This window comes from Syngnathoides biaculeatus, chromosome 2, assembly GCF_019802595.1.
Source record: "Syngnathoides biaculeatus isolate LvHL_M chromosome 2, ASM1980259v1, whole genome shotgun sequence".
Classification (NCBI taxonomy): Eukaryota; Metazoa; Chordata; class Actinopteri; order Syngnathiformes; family Syngnathidae; genus Syngnathoides; species Syngnathoides biaculeatus.
In genome coordinates this window covers 22,760,190-22,782,682 of record NC_084641.1, presented here as the reverse complement: position 1 = coordinate 22,782,682, position 22,493 = coordinate 22,760,190, and the positions used below count along the sequence as shown (strand labels likewise).

At 42.8% G+C, this 22,493-nt stretch overlaps 1 long non-coding RNA gene across 2 annotated transcripts in view; it reads right to left on the bottom strand.

The window, feature by feature from the left end:
• The window catches only part of LOC133512135 (uncharacterized), a 145,758-nt gene that overhangs the window by 74,979 nt on the left and 48,286 nt on the right, over positions 1–22,493 (bottom strand). For both annotated transcript variants that reach the window (XR_009798108.1, XR_009798107.1), the window contains exon 3: positions 2,912–2,959. This is a non-coding gene — a long non-coding RNA (uncharacterized LOC133512135). The remainder of the gene's footprint in view (positions 1–2,911; positions 2,960–22,493) is intronic.

Sequence of the window (22,493 nt, the reverse complement as noted above, 5' to 3'; positions counted from 1 at the left end):
CAATTAAAAAAAGTATATACTTTCCTTTATTTTATTTTCATTTTTTCTAATCCAACAGTGGGAAAAAACACGATACATAGTCGAGATTTTTCAGAAAATCTAAATTGTGAGGACAGGGGAGCCCGCCACTGAAGCTGCCTGGTGTCTTTCAATCCAGATAATGATTTACTGTATTCAAATAAGACTAAAGAAATGGGCTGGGTTTTATGTATGTATACATAACCAGCATCTTTGCTATGTATGATGCATATTATGAGTTAAAAGTTCAAACCAGCCACTTACTCCTTTAAATAATGTGTAGAGTATTAAAAGGGGGAGTTTGTCATTATTCATGCACGAAAGGGCTAATCTAAACATCTGTGCTTTGTTTATAACTATCTTCTTCACAATATAAATATACAATTTGCATGTTCTCATATTTGACTCCAGACTTTTTTTTTGGGGGGGGGGGGGGGTATTAAGCTGAAGGTTAATACACACGCACGCAGACGAACACCCAGATTCACACTAGTCTTGCTTGACAGGCCGCATTATCCCATGCAGGTCATTGGCTCCCACCCCCCACAGGCAGGTTCAATATTTATGGGTCACTGCAGCATTTTGGCGTCTCAGCTTGACAAAAATGATCAGCATCTCGGCGTTCTTTCTCCCTGTCAAAGCGGCTGCTGCGTACATCATTATGTCAGTGTCTGTCACCGTCGGCGCTGCAGGATGTGTCTGCCTTTTGGCCATGAAGCGGTTTTTCCCATCCAAGGTATTTGGTGGATGCAATGATGAGCTGAGCTTTCGTCCTTGTATTTATTGACAAATTAACAAGCAAAACTAACCTTGAGTCCTAAAATGATGGCTCATGGAGAGTAAAAACTCCATATTAACACAACATTAATCCATCCATCCATTTTCTACCACTTCTCTGGCTCAGCAAGTAGCTTCAGCAGTGATACCCCAGACTTCCGTTTCCCCGGCCACTTCTTTCCAGCTCTTCCAGAGGGATCCCGAGGCGTTCCCAGGCCAGCCAAGAGACATCGTCTCTCCTGCGTGTCCTGGGTGGTCCCCGGGGTTTCTTTTCGGTGGGACGTGCCCGGAACACCTCACCAGGGAGGCGTCCGGGAGGCATCCGGATCAGACGCCCCAGCCACCTCATTTGGCACCTCTCAATGCGGAGGAGCAGCGGCTTGACACTGAGCCCCTCCCGGATGACCAAGCTTCTCACCCTTTCACTAAGGGAGAGGCCGGACACCCTGCGGAGGAAAGTCATTTCGGCCGCTTGTATCCGGGATCTTGTTCTCGCGGTCACGACCCACAGCTCGTGCCCATAGTCCATGGTGGGAAGGTAGATCAACTGATAAATTGAGAGCTTTGCCTTTCGACTTAGCTCCCTCTTTACCACAACCACCATACTGATCATATCAGCTTCCACCCATCCATTTTCTTAGCCGCTTATCCTCACGAGGGTGGCGGGAATGCCGAAGCCCATCCCAGCTGTCAACGGGCAGGAGGCAGGGTACACGCTGAACTGTTTGCCACCCAATCGCAGGGCACATATCAGCTTTGACTGGGCCCAAAAGTAGACTGAAGCAGAGGGAGTAGATTTAGGGTTGGCTCAAAGTAGAGATGTACGAGGTGAGAGGGCGGGTATGTCAGGACGAGGAGTGTGCAGGAAGAGTGAGCATGAACATAATATCTTGTCGGCATGGCTGCAGCAGACGGCGAGGTGGGGGACATTGAAGGACCACTGGAGATGAAGGAGTGGACTAAGAGCCAAGTACAATTTCGGGAAGTCGAGTAACTTACGTATGAGAGCGCAAGAGTCGGCCTGTGTACTAGAATAACGTGTAAATACTCTGGCGATGGTTTCCTGGATCAACCAGGATTTTATGAAGGAAGTGATAAGTGCTGATAGAGGTTGGTGGTGATTGCTGGGGGACAGAGAAGGAGAGAGAGAGAGAGAGAGAGAGAGGAGAGAGAGAGAGAGAGAGAGAGAAGAGAGAGAGAGAGAGAGAGAGAAGCACGGAGCTTCACACAAGTGTAGTGCAGGAGACAACCATGACTTGTTACTATAACAACTGGGATCACAGCGTGAGTTTTGCAACTAGCGAGGCTACAATGACTGCCTCTCATGGTCTCACAAGCAATTTTATGCATAACAGCGGGCTGGATCACCTCGGCAAGTTGGCACATTAGGCCAACGTTTGGCAGCCTCTTCCAACAAGATCCTCGGCAGGCTGGCTCTCGTCGTCTCAGTGGAGGGTGAACAGTGTGAAAGCCATTTTACCCAAATTTACCCAATTCAATCCAGTAAAATATATATATATTTTTTAAATGTATTTTCTTGTGGCAGCACGGTGGGGCGGAGCTGGTAAAGCGTTGGCCTCACAGTCCCGGTTCAATCCCGGACCCGCCTGTGTGGAGTTTGCATGTTCTGGCCGTGCCTGCGTGTGTTTCCTCCGGGCGCTCCGGTTTCCTCCCACATCCCAAAGACATGCAACATTAATTGGACACTCTAAAATTGCCCCTAGGTGTGATTGCGAGTGCGACTCTTGTCTGTCTTCATCTGCCCTGCGATTGGCTGGCAACCAGTACAGGATGTACCCCGCCTCCTGCCCGTTGACGGCCGGGATTGGCTCTAGCACTCCCCGCGGCCCTCGTGAGGATAAGCGGTAAAGAAAATGCATGGATGGATGGATAGTTTCTTGTGTTTCATCCATCCATCCACTCACCCATTATACATTTCACACAATGTATTTTAGATCTTTTTTTTTTAAATATTTAATTGAGTTATTTATTATTTCACAAACTATCCATATATACTGCTCAGTTTTGACATGCACAATACTTGGAATATAACTTAAATTATTGTATTGTTCATTGTTGCGTTCATTGTCATAAACCGTATGCCGCAAAAACTCACTTTTGATGATATTCGGCTGAACTGTCTTGTCTTTTGAGGGTCAAGTGTCTGTGGAAAAAACCAAAAACATTTAATATTATTATTATTTTATTATCACTTTTCAGACTATATCCAGCCACTGGCAATGCCTTTTTAGTATTTATGATTCCACCTGGCAAGGCAGAACAAAGATTTGCAAAATGGTGTGTTCTGATTGCAAATGCTCCTGTGCATGCTTGTGTAGGCTGGCTGCTGGTAGGGATGAAACTGGATCTTGGCAGTGCTCCAGGTTCGAAGGAGGCTGAGCGAGGCCTCGGCACGCTAAAATATTGATTGAGAGAGCTGAAGCACCCGCAGGTCCCTTGGACAATTCATGCGCAGAAAGTGTGAAAGTTCAGTTTTTGCACAATGCTGCACAGATGCACTGTTTAATGGGAAGATGGTCAGATCGACGGACGTCTTCCAACTTAATCAACGCGGTCCACCACACTTTGCACCTCCCATTCTGTCAAGCTACATCACTCGGGAACGCTTCACGAACATCTTCGTCCACGTCATTCTTACAGATTTAGGCCAAGATTTGCTAATAGTCTTCATGGAAGCCCTCTGGCCATTTGTCAGTTGTTTTATAATGTGGTAGCTTGTCAGTCGGGTCAGAGGGAAGTCATCTGTACTTTAATATCTAGAGAATAAAAACACTGATAATGATCTCACCATGGCGTTAGTTGTGAAAAAGGATATTTCTCTTAGTGCTGTTGAGAAAAATTTAAAATGACCAAGGGCATCTTTATATTGTATGCTGTATAAAAAGCTGTACTGTACTGTAAAGATTGGACTAGGAGCAGCAACTTTTTCCTACCAGCTTTTAACCTCTGCAGCTTAAACAGTAATGTACATTATTTACAGATTTTGGCAGTCGAAGGATCTTAATGTTGGTGTTTCTTCTTCTTTTTTTAAAAGAAAGCATTTGGGTCAGTATTTAAAGTTGCTCTGTTCAAGAGCGATCCCTCATCCTGAAAAGTGTTAATGTTTCTGATGCAAGTAGAATTTTACCTGGTCATTGGAAAAAGCAATCAAGACACCAAATCTTGTGATTCTGAACTGTATTGTTTTGTGGTATCAGACGTATATTTGCTTCTGTACAAATTCATGCAGTTTTGACTTTTGTTTACCAATTGTTGGCAGTTTTGGTTTGCTCTTTATTATCCACCCATCTATCCATTTTTTTAGGTGCTTACCCTCACAAGGGTCGTGGGGAGTGCTGGAACCTATCCCAGCTGTCAACGGGCAGGAGGCGGGGGACACCCTGAAGTGGTTGCCAGCCAATCGCAGGGCACATTGATACAAACAGCCGCACTCACAATCACACCTAGGGGCAATTTAGAGTGTCCAATTAATGTTGCATGTTTTTGGGATGTGGGAGGAAACCGGAGTACCCGGAGAAAACCCACGCAGGCGCGGGGAGAACAAGGAAACTCCACACAGGTGGGGCCGGGATCGAACCTTGGACCTCGGAACTGTGAGGCCAACACCTTCCAGCTGAGTCACCGTGCCGCCCTCTTTATTATGATGTCCTTATTTATACATTTTCTTCTTAGTGGAAACAATTAGAATTGGTGGAGTTACTGTCAGCCTGAGACTACTTCTTGTTTATGAATAATTGATTAACTGTACCTGTCACACTACTGCCACTGTCACGGTAAGGCACTGTGAGACTGTCATAGGGGGCAGTACACTCTCGTATTTGCATGTTACAGTATGTATACCGCACTTAAAAAGTATTGGCTCCTTTCCCAAACTGTCATATTTTTGCAAATCTCTTCAACTTTAATGTTTGAGACCATCAAATAATTGTACATAACAGTCAAATACAACCCAAGTGAACTTAAGATCCGGTTTTTAAATGGTGATTTCATTTATTAAACTAAAAATATATATATATTTGAAGTTACTTGGCCCTGTGTGGAAAAAGTAATAACCCACTTGTTAAATCATGAATTAATCATGGCCAATCCCAATTTTTAGGTCATCTTCACAAACCACAGACAACCCTGATTATATCAAAACCTGTTCAATCAATAAATTACTTATTTACAGAATCTGCCCATACAAAATCAACTTATAGAAAAGATCTAGAAAAGATCCAATAAAATTACCCAATCCAAAGAAATATCAGAACATGCATCCATCCATTTTCTGAGCCACTTATCCTCCCAAAGGTTGCCGGAGTATTGGAGCCAACCCAGCTAACTTTAGGCAGGAGGCAGGGTACACCCGAAACTTGTCATAGGGCACATAGAAACAACCATTCACACTCACAATGAACCTAAGGGCAATTTAGAGGCCCCAATCGATGCATGATTTTGGGATGTGAAAGGAAACCAGAGTGCCTGGGGAAAACCCATGCAAGCACGGGGAGACCATACAAATTCCAAAGAGGCGGGGCGGGAATTTGAAACACAGACCTAAGAACTGCAAGTCAGATGCTCTAACCAGTCGTGTTACCGTGACGCCAAATTCAGAACAGTTGAGGAATAAAATGTCCGCCTGTGAAGGGTGATGGAAGCCATTTCTAAAGTTTAAGGACTCCAGCAAACCATAGGGAGAGCCATTAACCTCACATAGAGAAAAGGTGGGACAGTAGTGAACCTTCCCCGGAGTGGCCGACCTACAAAGATTATGCCCATAGAACAGCAATGACTCAACCAGGAGGCCACAAACGAACTAAAGACAACTTCTGAAGAACTGCATGCCTCCCTTGCTTGATGTTAAGGTCAGACACAAACAAAAGGAAAAGACGGGGCTAAAATGTCATACATAACAAAAAGGTTTGTCTTATCTTTGCATAAAAAAATGAAAAACTTTTAGGATGATAATAATATACGGACAGAAGCGATGAAAGTTGAGCTTTTTGGAACATAACCAATAAGTGAAGAATATTGTTTCAGCCGGAGTAAATGTAACACTGCATTTCAGAAAATGAACATCATACCAACAGTCAAACACGGTGGTGGTACTGTGATAGTTCTAGACTGGTTTGCTGCTTCAGGACCTGGACAGCTTGTTGTGATTGATGGAACCAGGAATTCTGATCTTTAACAGAAAATCCTGAAGGACAACTTTCATCCACCAGATTGTGACCTCAAGCTGAGGCGCACTTGGGTTTTGCAGCAGGATAATAAATGACCATGTCTGAACAAAGTTCATTTTTTCATGCACTCTCTATACCTCATTTTACAGTCTATACTGTCTGATATGAAGAAGAAAAATGGTATCCAATGTGTTCATAGTTTAGGCGCAAACTAAAGTCAAACCTATTGAACTGTATGTCTCTTTACTGATCAGCACCAAAAGACAGATTTTTACTTGTGTTGTATGATGATGACATCAGACACACTCTGATAATGTCACATTCCAGTACCCCTAACCAAGGGGCTGAGAGTGAATATTGAACATCTGAATTGATTTTTCAATTCACAAATGAGGAGGGGGGAAAAAACGTGTGTGCTTACCGCTCTCGTAGTGTGTGGACAACTTGAGAGGAGCAACAGAGCTCTCCACTCACCAAAGCAGTATCTCCACTCTTGAAAAAGAGGTCTTAATTTTTTTAAACCAAGACAAAGATCTGACTTGGCAAGATAAGCAGGTTGCCTCAAACTCTCCCACTGCTATGTGCCGATAAAAGTACAGTACGTTTCCCCCACTAATTGAAACCAATTTTACTCATAACCAGTAATTACATCCCAATAACAAGTTAGAGTACCCATCTAACCCTTTTAAACGTGGAGGGGTTTGGGGGGTGTATGCTTGAAGCAAATGTTAAATAGTTTTTCCAGTTCACTGACAATCCTCCACAGGAACAAGACTGACTTGTATGAGGCAGCAGGATGTCACAGATGACCCTGACTGCCAGAACACAAAGAAAGAAGAACAAAGACTAGTAGTAGTAGTAGAAGAAAAAGCTATGCAGAGTCTTACCTTGTCTGGGAACTCTATTGTGGGGGGAAACTACTTTCCTTGTTGTTTTTATTGTGGTGTATGACTTCAGAAAGATCTCATAGAACACTCAACCCCACTGATTGATTCTTGATTTGTGTTCAGCAACAGTGAGAGCTTTCAGACACTTCCCAGTGCCAGCTCTAATTTCGCTGTCTAATTTCGCTGTCGCATATCCTGACGACCCTTAAAAATTAAAGCATAGTCTTTTTTTTTTTCCTGGTTAAAGTCTGGCGAACCGCTGAAAAGGTGTCCGTGATCCAAAAGGCTACCAGTTGAGAATCTAGAGGTCTTGGTCTAGGTCTCGGTCAAGAGAGTGAGAAGATGGCTGAGGAATGGAGGAGAAGTGTGCTGGTTTCTATTTTTAACAACAAGGGTGATATGCAGCTTGTGACCATAGGTGATGGCAGGAACACAGGTCAATTGGTAAATTGAGAGCTTCGCCTTGTGGTGGAGAGGGAGCAAAGTAGAAAGGCGAAGATTCAAAGACTCATTTCCCAAATATTCACAAAGTGTTCCATATTTCAAAAGTAAAATATGTTCTTTGACTCATAAAATGTTGGGAAGTATCAATCATGACATGCAGTATAAAAAATATATTGTACAGTCGCTACCTCAACTACACTGAGTTCAATGAAAAGCTTTCATTTAAAAATAATATTTATATGCCAACATCAGTTCTTGAAGTTCACTGAACAATTCTGATTGTGATTCAGAGCAGAAAGAGCGGCGTTCGCAGGGAGTGAATGAAAGGTAAATTAGCATGCGTTCAATGGTTTCCACGTCGCATAACAGCATCCGTGCACGTTTTTTTTTTTTGCGCGATTGACACAGTCACCCTCGCTACCATGGCTTCTTCCATGCGTTAACCTCAGTCAGAGAGTAAGGTGCCGAGTTCTGTGTTTTTCATTGGGAATGCCTTTGATTCATTTTTTAATAGACCCCTGAAGCACAAGCAGCGTGCTTTCTCTTCCTCTGCCTTTTTATGTTTATCGCTCTCTTTTGCCTCCTCTCTTTGAAAATGTCAATAGATCTACTACACCTTTCCCCTCTCTTGTGACTGCATCCATAACAACACGTGCTATATGGTAGCTGAGCATTGATTTACTATGTAAGTAATTTATATATATATATATATATATATATATATATATATATATACATACATATTTTGTCTTACTCCTGTGTAGAGCTTGTGGGCCCTGCAGAAGTTGCCCAATGTTAATGAAAAGAGAGCAGTAAATTATTGTCAGATCTAGTTTGGATGCAGCGATAGCGTCATTTGCAAAATTTCTGGCCCACGTTCCTCCATCCGTCGAAGGAAGAGGATGAGGAAGAGTAGAGAGAGGAGGAGAAGGAAGACACCCAGTTCGTCTCATCCCGGTCTTGTCCTACTTCTCTTTTCAATGCCCCCCCCCACCACTCCCCTTGCCTTTTATCCCTTTGCTTTTTCCTCTCAATCTTACTTACGCCTACACCAGTCGCGAGCTGTCTCCTGCTGCAAAGCTCCGTGCTATTGTGGCTGCATGTAAACAACTGCACAGTAAAAAGGCACATTGTAGGGTGGCTGCTTTATGCACACGCGATGGAGGCCCAATGTGCGCAGCACCACTGGTGGTCTCGTCTTGTAGACTCAGACCTAATCAAAGTTACATCCCAGCACCCACCCTAATGCGTCTGTTATGACTTCCACTCAGAATCCACTGGAGGAGACCGGGCACCACGCATGGCCAACCAAAAACAAACAAACAAACAAACAAACAAACACACGCAAAAAAATGCTCATCTCAAATTCTCTTTCCCGATTAAGATAATTGGAAATGACATTAATCTGTTCCACCCTCCACAAATAAGATCCCCAGACGACCCAAAAATGAATAAATAAATAAAAGAATAAAATTATATAAAGAAGACATTGTGCAACTTGTTAGAACGTTGGCCTCAGAGTTCTGACAATCGGGGTTTGAATCCTGGCCCTGCCTGTGTGGAGTTTGCATGTTCTCCCTGTGCCTTTGTGTGTTTTCTCCGGGCAGTCCCGTTTCCTCCCTCATCCCAGGAAAACATGCGTTAATCGGAGACTCTAAATTGCCCCTAGGTGTGATTGTGAGTCCGACTTTTGTCTGTCTCCATGTGCCCTGCGATTGGCTGGCAACCAGTTCAGGGTGTACCCCTCTATTTGGGAGTGGGCGAGGCTCACCTTTCCTTAATGTGTTGGTTTTCGCCCCTTCAAAACTGGCCAACAGTAATCGTTATCACTTTCATCCATCAATCTTCTTAGCCGCTTATCCTCACGAGGGTCGCGGGGAGTGCTGGAGCCTATCCCAGCTGTCAACGGGCAGGAGGCTGGGTACACTGTGAACCGGTTGCCAGTCAATCGCAGGGCACATGGAGACAGACAACAGTCACACTCACAATCACACCTAGGGGCATTGTAGACTGTTCAATTAATGTTGCATGAAACCGGAGTGCCCGGAGAAAACCCGCGCACGCATGGGGAGAATTTGCAAACTCCACACAGGCGGGGCTGGGATTGAACTCGGGACCTCAGAACTGTGAGGCCAACGCATTCCAGCTGATTCACTGTGCCACCCCATAACGTGCTATGGCTTACTTTTTCTTACTTTATTCATCTATTCGTGACATTTATAAGAACAGTAATGTACTGTACTTTACATTTGTACATCACATTTCCTACAAAGATTGCACCTCAAAGATCATTTATAACTGCAAACTTATATTTCAAACAATCCTATGGCTGAGATTTCTGAAAGGTATTTGAAATATGTTTCAGCCGTATAAATGTAACAAACGCTAATAAAATGCATAAACACAAAATATTAAGGATGTATTAAAGGAAAAGAAGAAGACGAACAAATAGGTACAGTTTACAAAGCAGATTTATCAAAATGGTGATAAGTCAGCAACAACGAAGTAGCCAACAAAGCCCTTCCAATTGACACGTTTTGGAATTTATATCAGGACGCAATCTCGTCTTTTGTCATTTTAATGAAATCTTTGCAAAGTAAGAGACAGCACAGAGAGGAAGCTGCAGTTCCTTCGCACTTTTCCCCGTCTCTAAAGAACCTGGAAGAACAAACGCACAGTTTAAACTAAAATGGGAGGGAATCAAGGAAGAAAGACCCATTCACGCAGTTTGATTATCTTGTCCTTGAGAGAAAAGGAAGCCCAGTAGAACCACCGAGAAGGAAGGAAAAAAAAAAAAACAATCAAGCTATTAGGTACATTTGAAAAATTCACACAAGAACATGGAAGTACTTAATTAAAGTTAAAAGAATACAGACTATTTTTCTTCATCTGAAACAGATTAGCACAACTTCTGGTGTACTATTTGCGCTAATGTACGGATCATGGCAACAGGTTCACTAATGAATGTTGCATGAAATGCGCTAACAAAACAGATGATAGTTAATCAAAACAATACGCTTCCATGAACATGTATTGGAATGATCCTACGTAAGTCATTGATCCACACTGCTGGACAAACTCCCAATAGTGCTCACACGCTATCCACAGACTCCTGACGTCATGAAATATTCCACTTCTCAAGCCACATGTGGCGCTGCACATGCACAAATGACATGAAATGAACTTCTCATGATAGAAATGCATACAGAACAATACATTTGAAATGCTTTTCAATTCTAAAAAAAAATCCTTTTTTTTTTAAATTGTGGAACTACAATTAAATAGTGTACAATGTCCAGTTGTGCTCATGTGTTTGATTACACAGGCAAAATTTGTGAGATGGATGGACTTCTTTTAAGAAAACATAAAGGGCCAGGAGAAACACATTTAATTAATGAAAAAAATAACATTAAACAAAGCATAACTATAATCAAATTAATGATGTTCATCTGTGTTCATCCATCACAGTCTGGTTTGGTGCTGCCACAGCAATAGCAATTTCCCCCCTAAAAATGGCAGTACCCACCTATCTACTTCTTGAGGACTTGCACACTGCCAGAACTAACACAAGAGTATTCAAAATGATCTTGGACCCTCCACATCTTGGTCTTCCAACACCTTCCCTTCAGTCGCTCAACATGCCGCCCGCTATCAAACAATGCAACTAAAACCAGCAGCCAATCTAGCAGCTTCTTCCCACTTGCCGTTAACTTCTTAAACAGTTCATTTCCAATTCCATCATAACATGCTGCCAATTTTGTCTCGAGATTGTTGTGACATCTGTGTCAGGTCAATTGTACATCATGTGTGCACTCACTGTAGTAGTCTTGCCACTCGGCGCTACTTCCCAGTCTATTGTTGAGCAAGACCGGCTACTGACGTTCTTGAGACGTTTCTTCCCCATTTGCACAACTGACACTGTTCCAGATGATCAAACTACGAGTCACTTTAAACAGCGTACATTTCTTGACAATGGTCAACTGCATCAGACTGTATTGTACTATTCTGCTAGAGCAGTGATTTCCAACCTTTATAGAGCCAAGGCACATATTTTACAATTGAAAAATCCCACGGCACACCAACAAAAGTAAATGTACCCAAAAATGAATCGATTAATTACTGTATGTACTTCCTGCCATCTAATAGAAGAGGTTTTTTTTTTTGTTCTGTCTGTCGTTGTGCCTCACTGACATAAATAGATGAACAAAGATACATTATTTCTTGGAATACATTTTTTTTTTTTAGCAACTACATAAAATTGGATAACTTCCCATAGCACACCTGAAGAGCGCTCATGGCACACTAATGTACCCCGGCACACTGTTTGGGAATCACGGTGCTAGAGGACTCTCCATAATTTGCTCAATTGTCATAAAAACATGCATCGGCATTATTACCTTACTGGAAAAATTTTGTTGCTCAGTGACTGTGTTTTGATGTGACAGAAGAGTCTCCACTTGGATGATCGGCAGAGTTTATAAAACAGTGGTGAGGCCGGCCATGATGTACGGATTAGAGACGGTGGCACTGAAGAAACAACAGGAAGCAGAACTTGAGGTAGCAGAAATGAAGATGTTGAGGTTCTCGCTCAGAGTGAGCAGGTTGGATAGGATGAGCTCATTAGAGGGGCAGCCAAAGTTGGATGTTTTGGAGACAAAGTTCGAGAGAGCAGACTTCGATGGTTTGGACATGTCCAGAGGTGAGAGAGTGAGTACATTGGTAGAAGGGTGCTGAGGATGGAGCTGCCAGGCAAATGAGCGAGAGGAAGACCAAAGAAAAGGTTGATGGATGTTGTGAGGGAAGACATGAGGACTGTGGGTGTTTGAGAGGAAGATGCACGAGATGGGCTTAGATGGAAAAAGATGACACGCTGTGCCGACCCCTAACGTCTCAGAACGTCTCAAAAGTTTCATCGTACTTGAGTGGAGACAAATTCCTTGTGTGTTTTTGACATACTTGGCAGAGAAAGATGATTCTGATGGTGCCAGATGGCAAGACACTGTAGGCCAAATGACACAGCACAGTCGACTTCTGGGAAGAGGATTTTTATTTTCGAATTGTGGGGATAGTTTGATGCCCACTTGCACGGTATACTGGTGCTAATGGGTCAGGATAAAAGGGATGAGGATGTAGCAATTTTGCCAAATGCCCACCACATGGAATGAGGGTGCTTGATGTTTATATAGATGAGAAGAGCATCATGATTGAAAGTATATAACCCAGCCCCGACCTAAACAATAAGTCCAAAAGAGATGAAGAAAAAGATTCTTTTAATCTATACTTCAACAATTCAGCACAATATTGATCTGAGTCTTTGCACATTTTTAGCACTTGTTTTCAAACACATTTACTGTATTTACAAAAAAAAAGTGTTTTGGTTTGGTTGCTAATGTCAAGCCCTGGTAATAACTATTTGTCAGACTCGGAAGCACGCACACACACACACACACACACACACACCACACACACACACACACACACACACACACACACACACACACACACACACACACACACGAGGGAGGAGTCTGTGAGTGAATGGCTGCATAATTAAAGTGACAGGAGAATTCATCTGACAGTCCCTGAACACTGCCTGTGACAGCGGACCTCTCCAGGCTGCACAGTGGCCCTGGCCTATCATGGAGTTTTTGAAGGACAGGGACCAGCAGCCTCTGGGCCAGTCGTACCAAAAACTCAATGTGTCTCTGGGAACCACCATCATTAGTCTGTGCTGATTCAATGAAAAAGTCAGACTGCGTAAAGAGCACAAATCTGTGCTATGGAGATACAATACTTCTTATAATATGAAACAAAGACTGCCATATTTGTTCTTTTATGAAACAAATATGTTGCATGTACTGGAAATGACCATTTACACTGTACTTTCATGAGCTGAAAACATTGATGGAAGCTTCCACCCAGCCATCTATTTTCTTTGACCAGTTATTTCCCCCCCCCCCCCCCATTTAATCACAGGGCATAAAGAGGCAGACAAAACTTCACACACATATTCACACAATCTTTGAGTAAATATAGAACCCGGGCTTGTTATGCTGATGGATCCGGTATCAGAGTAGACAGTATTTGTATAATTGCATGTGATCACACCCTCCATTCCAAAAGTACTGGAACACTGAGACAAATTCTTTAATTTTTGCTGTTGAGTGAAACATTTGCATGATCAACATTTTATTTATCGTTTCCTGGTATCAAATGTACATCTGCATCTGATCCTCAATTTAGAACACGAGACCATTTGGTTGAAACCATTTTTCATGTGTTCAAAAGTATTGGAACATGTAACGGTTACGGTTTGACTAGCAAGTTCTATTTAAGTTTTATTTTTTTGGCTCAAGACAATTAAACTGGTTGACCTTTTCAAAAATATCAATCCATTTTAGTGAAATTGGTCAATCATGAATTGCCCATGGAGAGATAATTAATTGCCTTTTTGTATTGGCAACATGAAATATTGAGACATGACTTATTGTGACATTATCAACAGAACTGGAGACCATTTCGCTGCGTAAGGAACCTGGATAAAGGAATGTATTATATTGTAAAATTTGAGCATAAGCTGTATAGAAGATGACTGAATCAATGAATGTGAGTATTTACTCACATTTTATGTCTTTGCTGTCAGGTGTAATACTCTCCCCTCCAAAATGCCGACTTTTTAGAAAATAAATATGTAATATCTTGCTTGAGTTTGCAAATACTGCTATGTTTAGGTTAGTATTAGTCCTCATTTTGCTATCATATATCGTTGCGCATTGACATCAACACAACACTACCCTAAAATCATGTTATGTCGCGAATTTGATACACAAAAAAATTTGTTCCACTTTCATTGACTAAAATAGTATGAGCACAGCGCTGGCGCCAGCTGTTCTTGTCATGTGTTTGCCTCACGCCAAGCCCCAACTGAAATTCTTCACAACAGGAAACGCATGCGTTACATCAGCTTCATTTACCTTTGGCTTTGGGCGACGACACGAAGAGAAGAATGAGTGACAATCAAAAGGCATTGTGGGGGGCGGAGGAGGAGGCAAACGTTTGACAGCTGAGAGAAAAAAAACATATGTACGAATGTACCCACGCACACTGCTTGATTCGACTAAAGTTTCTTGGGGCCCACGGTGAAGAAAGATGAATAAACTTGCAAAAAACAAACAAAAAAAAAACCCCTCTCAAAATGTACTTTTCCAATGTGTGCTAGCGTGATTCGGTTTCAATCGAGTGTCAAAGGGAAACGAAAAGCATCATGGGTAAAGACGGACTTCCCTCCTAACCAACAGGATGCCAGGAAGATGTGCTGCGGTGATAGCCAATGGGACAGCAGCTCTATTGCTCTACACAAAACAAGATACAAGATGTGCATCATGGGTAAAGATTGACGCCCTCACAGCCAATGGGATGTCAGGAAGATGCTATGGCGATAGCCAATGGGAGCACAGCTTTATTGCACCGATAAAGCAAGATATAGTATGTTTACTTTCAGTGGAATTTGGGTGCTGCGAATCCAGCAGCCAATTTGTTCCCTTTCGTATCCTGAATTTTCCTTCGTAACTAGAGAATATTTTTCTGAGGAGGCGTTTTGTAACCTGAATTTTTGTGACTAGAGACGTTCGTAAATCTTAGATTACAGATTAAATTAGATTACATACAAATACAGAGCAACGCAACCAGTTTGCCGTCTGAGTGACGCAGCTCGACAAATGACAGCTTTTAAGACATCTCAACATAGAGTATGACCTACATTGACGAGTTTGAATAACAGCCAACAGGCGTTGATCACATAAACAAGTATGAATATGTAGTCGTGACAGAAATTGTCACATAGTAATCGATGCATCTAATAGTAAATGCAGAATGGCCCATAAATCACTTAAGGTTTTACGATCTATTTTACGTTACAAATACATTTGGTCACACAGCCTCATTGTGGGCTAACTTCAGGCTGCATCAAAGACATCGAATGGCATTTGTTATGTGGACAATTAGCAACATGGCGTTTCGGGGGCCAGATTGGGTCAGTGTGTGTCATTCTCTCTGTAGCCATGTGTAGGCGACGCAGTGTGGTATCAGTATTTGAGAGAGATTCAGTAAGTAGGCTTTGTGAGTGCTAAGAGGTAAGTGGAGCGGCTCGAAAGAGGGACGGACACGTGTTGGTTCACCCACTCGCCGGCCCTCTGGTGGCTTTTAACAGACTCTTGATGAGTGAATGACTAAAAGTTATGAACACGAGGATCATTTCACTCATCCACCCACACTGAGAGACTGAGGCTGAGTCAAAGGTGTTGGAATCAAATGTTCTACACACTGTAAAAAGATGCAGTCACACCCACGCCACTAGAGCTAAATTGTCATGTTAATTGTGCGATTGTGTTTCTAGCAATTCAGTGTAAATTAAAAAAAAAAAAAAAAACGTGTACAGAAATTGTTTGAATGATATTTAATTACATTGCTTTTGTCGATATTGGCTCTTTTCGATGCAACTCATCTTCTTTGACAGGTTTTCGACATTACCAGTATGTCCTCAATGCTTTGTGTAGACATCGTTATGTGGGCTAAAAACAAGTGTAAACAATGTGATCAGTTCTGACTTATCATTCTCTAATGTTGTCCCCAATGCAGCTCGTCTTCATTTCTCATTATTTACCGTAACATCTGGACTACAAACCGCGACTTTTGTCACACGTTTTTAACCCTGCGGCTAATGCAATGATGCGGCGAATTTATGCATTTTTTTCTAACGGCCACCAGGGGCACTCTACCAGAAAAGGTAAGAGTGAGACAGGTGGAACATATGTGTCAAGGAAGATGCAAGTTTAATGTAACTTTGTGCTTGTGCATGAGCAAAATTAGCATGAACAGACCCTCATCATGGAAAATGGAAGAAGAAATGCATATGATGCAGTTTTCAAGTTAAACGCAATTGACCTGGCCGATAAAGAAGGATACAGAGCTCCTGCTCGTAAACTTGGGATAAATGCATCGATGGTGAGACGCTGGAAACGGCAGCGAGAAGAACTGGAGCAATGTAAAAAGACGAAAAGAGCTTTCAGAGGTAATAAAAGCAGGTGAACCGTGTTGCTGCTGTGTTACTGCCGCATCTCAGTGACTTTTACCGATATGTTTTTTTTACCCAGCCCTATTAATGCTGTGTTACTGCCGCGTCACAGGTTCTGTTTGGAAAGAAAAGCTGAGGTACATTATTAAAATTTTGAAAACACTTTCTATGTACCATCTTTCTTTGTAAATACTGTATCTCATGTTTCAATGTGGGCACGTGCGGCTTATAGACAGGTGCAGCTCATGTATGTACAAAATGTTTTTTCCTTTAAAAATGTACTGTGTGAGGCTTATAATCAGGTGTGGCTTATATTTGGGTGCATTTTATAGTCCAGAAATTATGGTATTTGTTGTTGCAAAAAGTTAAGAATCGGACTAACTTTTGCCAAGAGGTTTCTTTTGTGTGCATTTTCTTAGCAATACTGTTTTCGCATATCAACCTAGACATATAAAAAAGAAACTATTCTTAAAGAAATGGGGGAAAAAAATAAAGTAATAATGAAGAATACGTTGTATTAGTTTTTCCGGCTTATCCTGTTAGGGGTCGCCACAGCATGTCATCTTAGATGAATGCTCATATGTGTTTGGCACAGTTTTTATGCCAGATGCAATTCCTGACGCAACCCCTCTACATTTATCTGGGTAGAGAGCTGGAGCCAATCCCAGCAAACTGGTCGCCAGCCAGTTGCAGGGCAGATATCGACAACATCACTGAGAAGGAATCGATCCCACAGTGCCTGCACCAAAGGCAGGCTTGTGTACCACTATACAATCAGTGACCTCTAATAGTGAAGAATATATTTTGCCATTATTTAAAAGCACCAAGATTGAATCACCAAAACATGCACTAAATATTCCCAACCCTTTCTTTATTCAACTAGTAGAATACCCCTTTTAACAGTCTTTCAGTCATTTTCTCAGCCAGTTATCCTCACCAGGGTCGAGGGAGTGCTGGAACCTATCCCAACTTTTAACGGGTACCAAAGAGTAGTGGAGGCTAGACTCAGGTTGGAAGTAAGTATCTGATAGTAACAGTATGGTTTCATGCCTAGAAAGAGTACCACAGATGCATTATTTGCCTTGAGGATGCTCGTGGAAAAGTACAGAGAAGGTCAGAAGGAGCTACATTGTGTCTTTGTGGATCTAAAGAAAGCCCATGACAGAGTACCGAGAGGGGAACTGTGGTACTGCATGCGCAAGTCTGGTGTGGAGGAGAAATAAGTTAGAATAAGAAAGGGCATGTATGACTCATGGACAGCAGAACAGCGGTGAGATGTGCCATAGGTGTGTCAGAAGAATTTAAGGTGGAGGTGGGACTGCATCAGGGTTCCGCGCTGAGCCCCTTCCTGTTTGCGGTAGTAATGGATAGGCTGACAGATGAGGTTAGACTGGAATCCCCTTGGACCATGTCTGCAGATGATATTGTGATCTGCAGTGAAAGCAGGGAACAGGCGGAGGAACAATTAGAATTAGCCGAAGTAAAACAGAATATATGTGCGTGAATGAGAGGGGCGGAGGAGGAAGCGTGAAGCTCCAGGGAGAAGAGATAGCGAGGGTGGACGACTTTAAATACTTGAGGTCAACAATACAGAGCAATGGTGAGTGTGGTAAGGAAGTGAAGAAACGCGTCCAAGCAGGTTGGAACGGTTGCGGAAGGTGTCTGGTGTTCTATGTGACAGAAGAGTCTCCGCTAGGATGAAGGGAAAAGTTTATAAAACAGTGGTGAGGCCAGCCATGATGTAGGATTAGAGACTTTGGCACTTAAGAAACAACAGGAAGCAGAACTGGTGGGAGCAGAAACGAAGATGTTGAGGTTCTCGGTCGGAGCAAGCAGGTTGGCTGGGATTAGAAATGGCCAAAGTTGGATGTTTTGGAGACAAGGTTAGAGAGAGCAGACTTGGATGGTTTGGACACCTCCAGAGGCGAGAGAGTGAGTATATTGGTAGAAAGATGCTGAGGATGGAGCTGCCAGGCAAAAGCGCGAGAGGAAGACCAAAGAAAAGGTGGATGGATGTTGTGAGGGAGGACATGAGGGCAGTCAGTGTTAAGAGAGGAACACGCTCACAATCACACCTCTGGGCAATTTAGAGTGTCCAATTAATTTTGCATGTTATTGGAACCCCGGTTCTCAGAATTGTGAGGGTAACGCTCTAACAAGTCGGCCCACCGTGGCGCCCTTTTAAGAGTCCTTTAAAATGTAAATTATTTATTCATGACAAAAAGAGTATTTTGTGTTGTTCCAAGCAGGTGCTCTACCAATAAAAGCCACCTGTGCTACTTGCTAGATGATGTTAAATCATTCCTTCTAAGTTTTTTTGAACATTGAAATTATACACAGTGCAATGGAAGCCTATACACTACTGTAGATATACAGTCCAGTATTTTCACTGAAGAACGCAAGTGCATTGCATCAGATTAATGTTAGCGTGTTTGGGTTGCAGCCTTTTCTGTAGGCAATGCACACAACGGTGCAGGTGCACTGAGGCCCTCCGCTGCCATAATGTGTTTAGGGGCCAATATCCCCGGGGAGGCCCAGGACTATCGTGTTGCACATGATTAATGCAGGGCCCTTGTCTGCTGGAAGTGCTGAAGGAGACTCTGAGCCGCAGGGCATCAACAGACCCGCTTCCCAAAGTGGGACGTGGCCCCATCTCTCCATGCTTGACCGGAGTACTTGAGGGTATTTTGGAAGCTTAGCATGGCTACTGTAGTGGGTTCGTGTCAAGATGAAAGCAGTTGACCTTGTGAAGTTCAAAGTTTCCCCTCCCTGTTACCCTCTCATCTTTTCTTCCTCCGCTTGCCCTGCCTGTCAAACTCGCTTTCTCTTTGACTTGAGGCTTTCCATTTTTGCTCTCCTTCATTCCTTCCACTTGTCTCGCGAGCCCGCACTGCTTATGTGAGGGGCATATTCATTTCCTTTGTTGAAAGGTCACCTCGGGTTCTACTGGCTCTGCAGGTAAATACCCAGAAGCCATAACGTCGCAAGACAAAAAGCATTCATACTGTGCAAATTCAGCAAGTTCACTGTGTCAATATGACTTCTGAAATGGTTCTGTGGCATTCGTTTGATAACGATTATGAGAATTTTACTATGCTACTTCATATAATACACGCTGTGCGAAAGTGAAAGGAATACTACAAGATCAGGAGCCTCTTTTAAAAAGGACACAAATGCAAAAAATGGAGTTTGAAAGCTGTAGAATTTCACATTTCTTTCATTAATATATTACATTATAACCCCTCAAGGAGAAATCCATTGTTCCAAAATCCAAGTCCTTACAAATGGCCTACTGCCATCTCACGTTAGATGTCGATCTTGTGACTTTTGGTGGTCAGCAAGGGCATCCACCTGAAGTACTGTGCCAAAGCATATATGGAAAACAACAATCCTGAACAGGGAAAAGCTGGGAAATTTTGATTTTCAAACAATAATGCAGGAGGAAATATACCAATATTGTACCATGAAAGTGTGATTAATGTGGTCATTGTGATGCCATGTGATTTGGGGACTAATGTAATGTTAAAGGTCAAGTGTCATCCCTATAAACATTCAAAAATAGATATTGTAATGAAAAATACATATAACATTATTCACTTCAATGTCTACACGAAAAAATAAATATGAGCGGAGAACGCGTCATTCATGCGCAAAGTTGCGGAAGTCTCATTCGACATCCAAGTGGGCGCCATATTGCCTGCATTCACTGTCCGTGACGTCACCCCGGACATTCGCCATTGAAAACACGCTGTGGCCCCTACTGTGGGCGACAAACACGCCCCTTCTGGGACGGAAGCTCTTTTCGAAGAAGAGAACATCTCACAATCGAGTGAAGTGTCTGGGGCAATATTGCCCTATTCTTTTGAGCCATAATTAGATAATATACAGATCACTTCTAACTAACGACAGACTCCCCGACTGTATGACATTATGTAGCATACTCAGCCGCGAGCAATCACAACGTTGTCGTCGCACGCGGCTGAGTGCGCCTTTGCTGGGAGTGTTGTTCATACCCGCCGCCGTCCGCGACGAATAACACCGCCAAGCCGGGCCGTTTTACGGCATTGTCGTCGCACGCGGCTGAGTGCGCCATTGCCGGTGGCATTGTTCATAGCCACCGCCATCCGCAAGCCCAACGCGGCAGCCTTCGCCGGCGAGCCAACGTGGCAGCCGTCCGACGCGCACATAGACACATTTCGCACCCCTGTCATATGTACACAGATCTTTTGTTACGTTATGAGAGACGGATTACGTAGTCCGCCCCAAACTATTACTTTTTTTAGTAGCTGTATACACACCTACCTGTCGTTTGGGACCCACGAACCTCTCGTCCTTTGCACCTGTGCAATTCATTTTTCACGACGAACCGGGTCTCTTGGAAACTTATGAAAGTTAAATCCATCGTCTCGAGTGTCTGAGCGATATCCAGCAATGCAAGAAGCCGGGGTTTTGGCTAACACGAAGGAACAATGAGCGACCTACCTGCAGGTAAAACTAATAGAAACAAATGAGTCCACTGGAGGGCGCTCCTGCCCCGTACATCACTTCCTGCTTCTTCTCGAAAACAAATCCCTTGAGAGGATTTTCGAGAGTTACAAAAAGCCATATACGTCCAAATCATGTTTTGTGGTGAAAAACACAGATGGGTCCATACAGGCTGCTGTTTTTTTCATTAATAACATACTAAAAATCCTCCATTTCATGACACTTGACCTTAAAATACTGTCCTATAATTCGACATTTGCATGCTCTCTGTGCTTGTGAGAGTTTTCTCCTTGTACTCCAGGTTCCTCTCAAATGCTGAAGACAAATTAGGTATGTTGGGTTTACTGAAGACTAAGTTGTACATTGATGTGAAAGTAAGCATGAATGGTTATTTGCCTTGATGTGGCTGCCTTGCTCAAAGTCAGCCAGCATAGACTCCGGCTCACTTGTGATCCCAATTAGGACAAGTGCTATAGAAAATGGAATAGAAGGAATGATGAATGGATGCCCCCACCTGTGATGCCCCTGCTTCGGCAGTGGTGTGCGTGTGATTTTTTTTTCCTCACACCTTAATATCCAAGTGCTGCGTTTTATTCCCGACACCGCCGGAGCATTCACACCAATAAAAGCATTCAGAAGTACGGCAAATTGCCTCGCGCGAGTACGCCCAAAGATTCAACGGCAAACTACTCCAAACCCACCAAGTTGATCAAGATGTGCATCCAAACGCTTTTGTCAGTTTTTTGCTTGGAAAAGCACAACTCATTAGTGTCATGCTAAGATAAAGCAGTGCTCTGTAAAACTTGTGCGGGTCCTAAAATATGCAGTTTCCCGCTACATTTATTCTGTGCTCATCTTTGACGGAATTTAAGTGCTCCTCAATGCAACTGTGTAATTAGGTGGAGCTGTGCAGCATATGGAATCGCCGTGTGCCCAATGATAAGTGAGCTCTCCAGTGGATGATATTCACTTTCATTTTAAACACACGGGGCTATCTGAAAGGAGAATTTTAATTTGATATTCCAAAATGTGAATTACTCGAGGGCCTCTTACTTCCCTCATTGGCTGCCCAAACAGACAGTGGTTTTGTTGTTGTTGTTTAAAGGGAGATGTTTGGAGCTGGAAATATCATTATACTCCTGTATAAACTCTTGCAATGATATTTGCTGCTTGTACCCATCATGCTCATATTCTTCATTCAATACAGTACTTTTACAGATGTTAAGCATTCGAGGCTGCACACTGCTTCCTGTGAATACAAGTGACACACTGACACAATTACCTACATTGTAGGTTATGATTGAAAATATGATACTGCCGCTTGCCTGTGTCCAGTTTGGGTAACTGACATTATGCCAGACAAAAAAAAAAAAAAAAAAGGTTTACGGGACAGACAAATTACTGTTTGGTTTTGGTCCCCAAGAATTAGACTGTATGTATGTATGTATTTGTATTTCGTGGCTTTGTGTTTTTTTGTTTGTTCTGGTGGTGCACAGGAACAGAATCAGAGCTAGTTCTTGACGTTGCCCAACAACTACAAGTTAAACCAAAGTACATATCAAAATGTGTCCCATTCAGTGTATATAACCAAGAAATGTCGATCAAATTTGTCCAACTTAATCC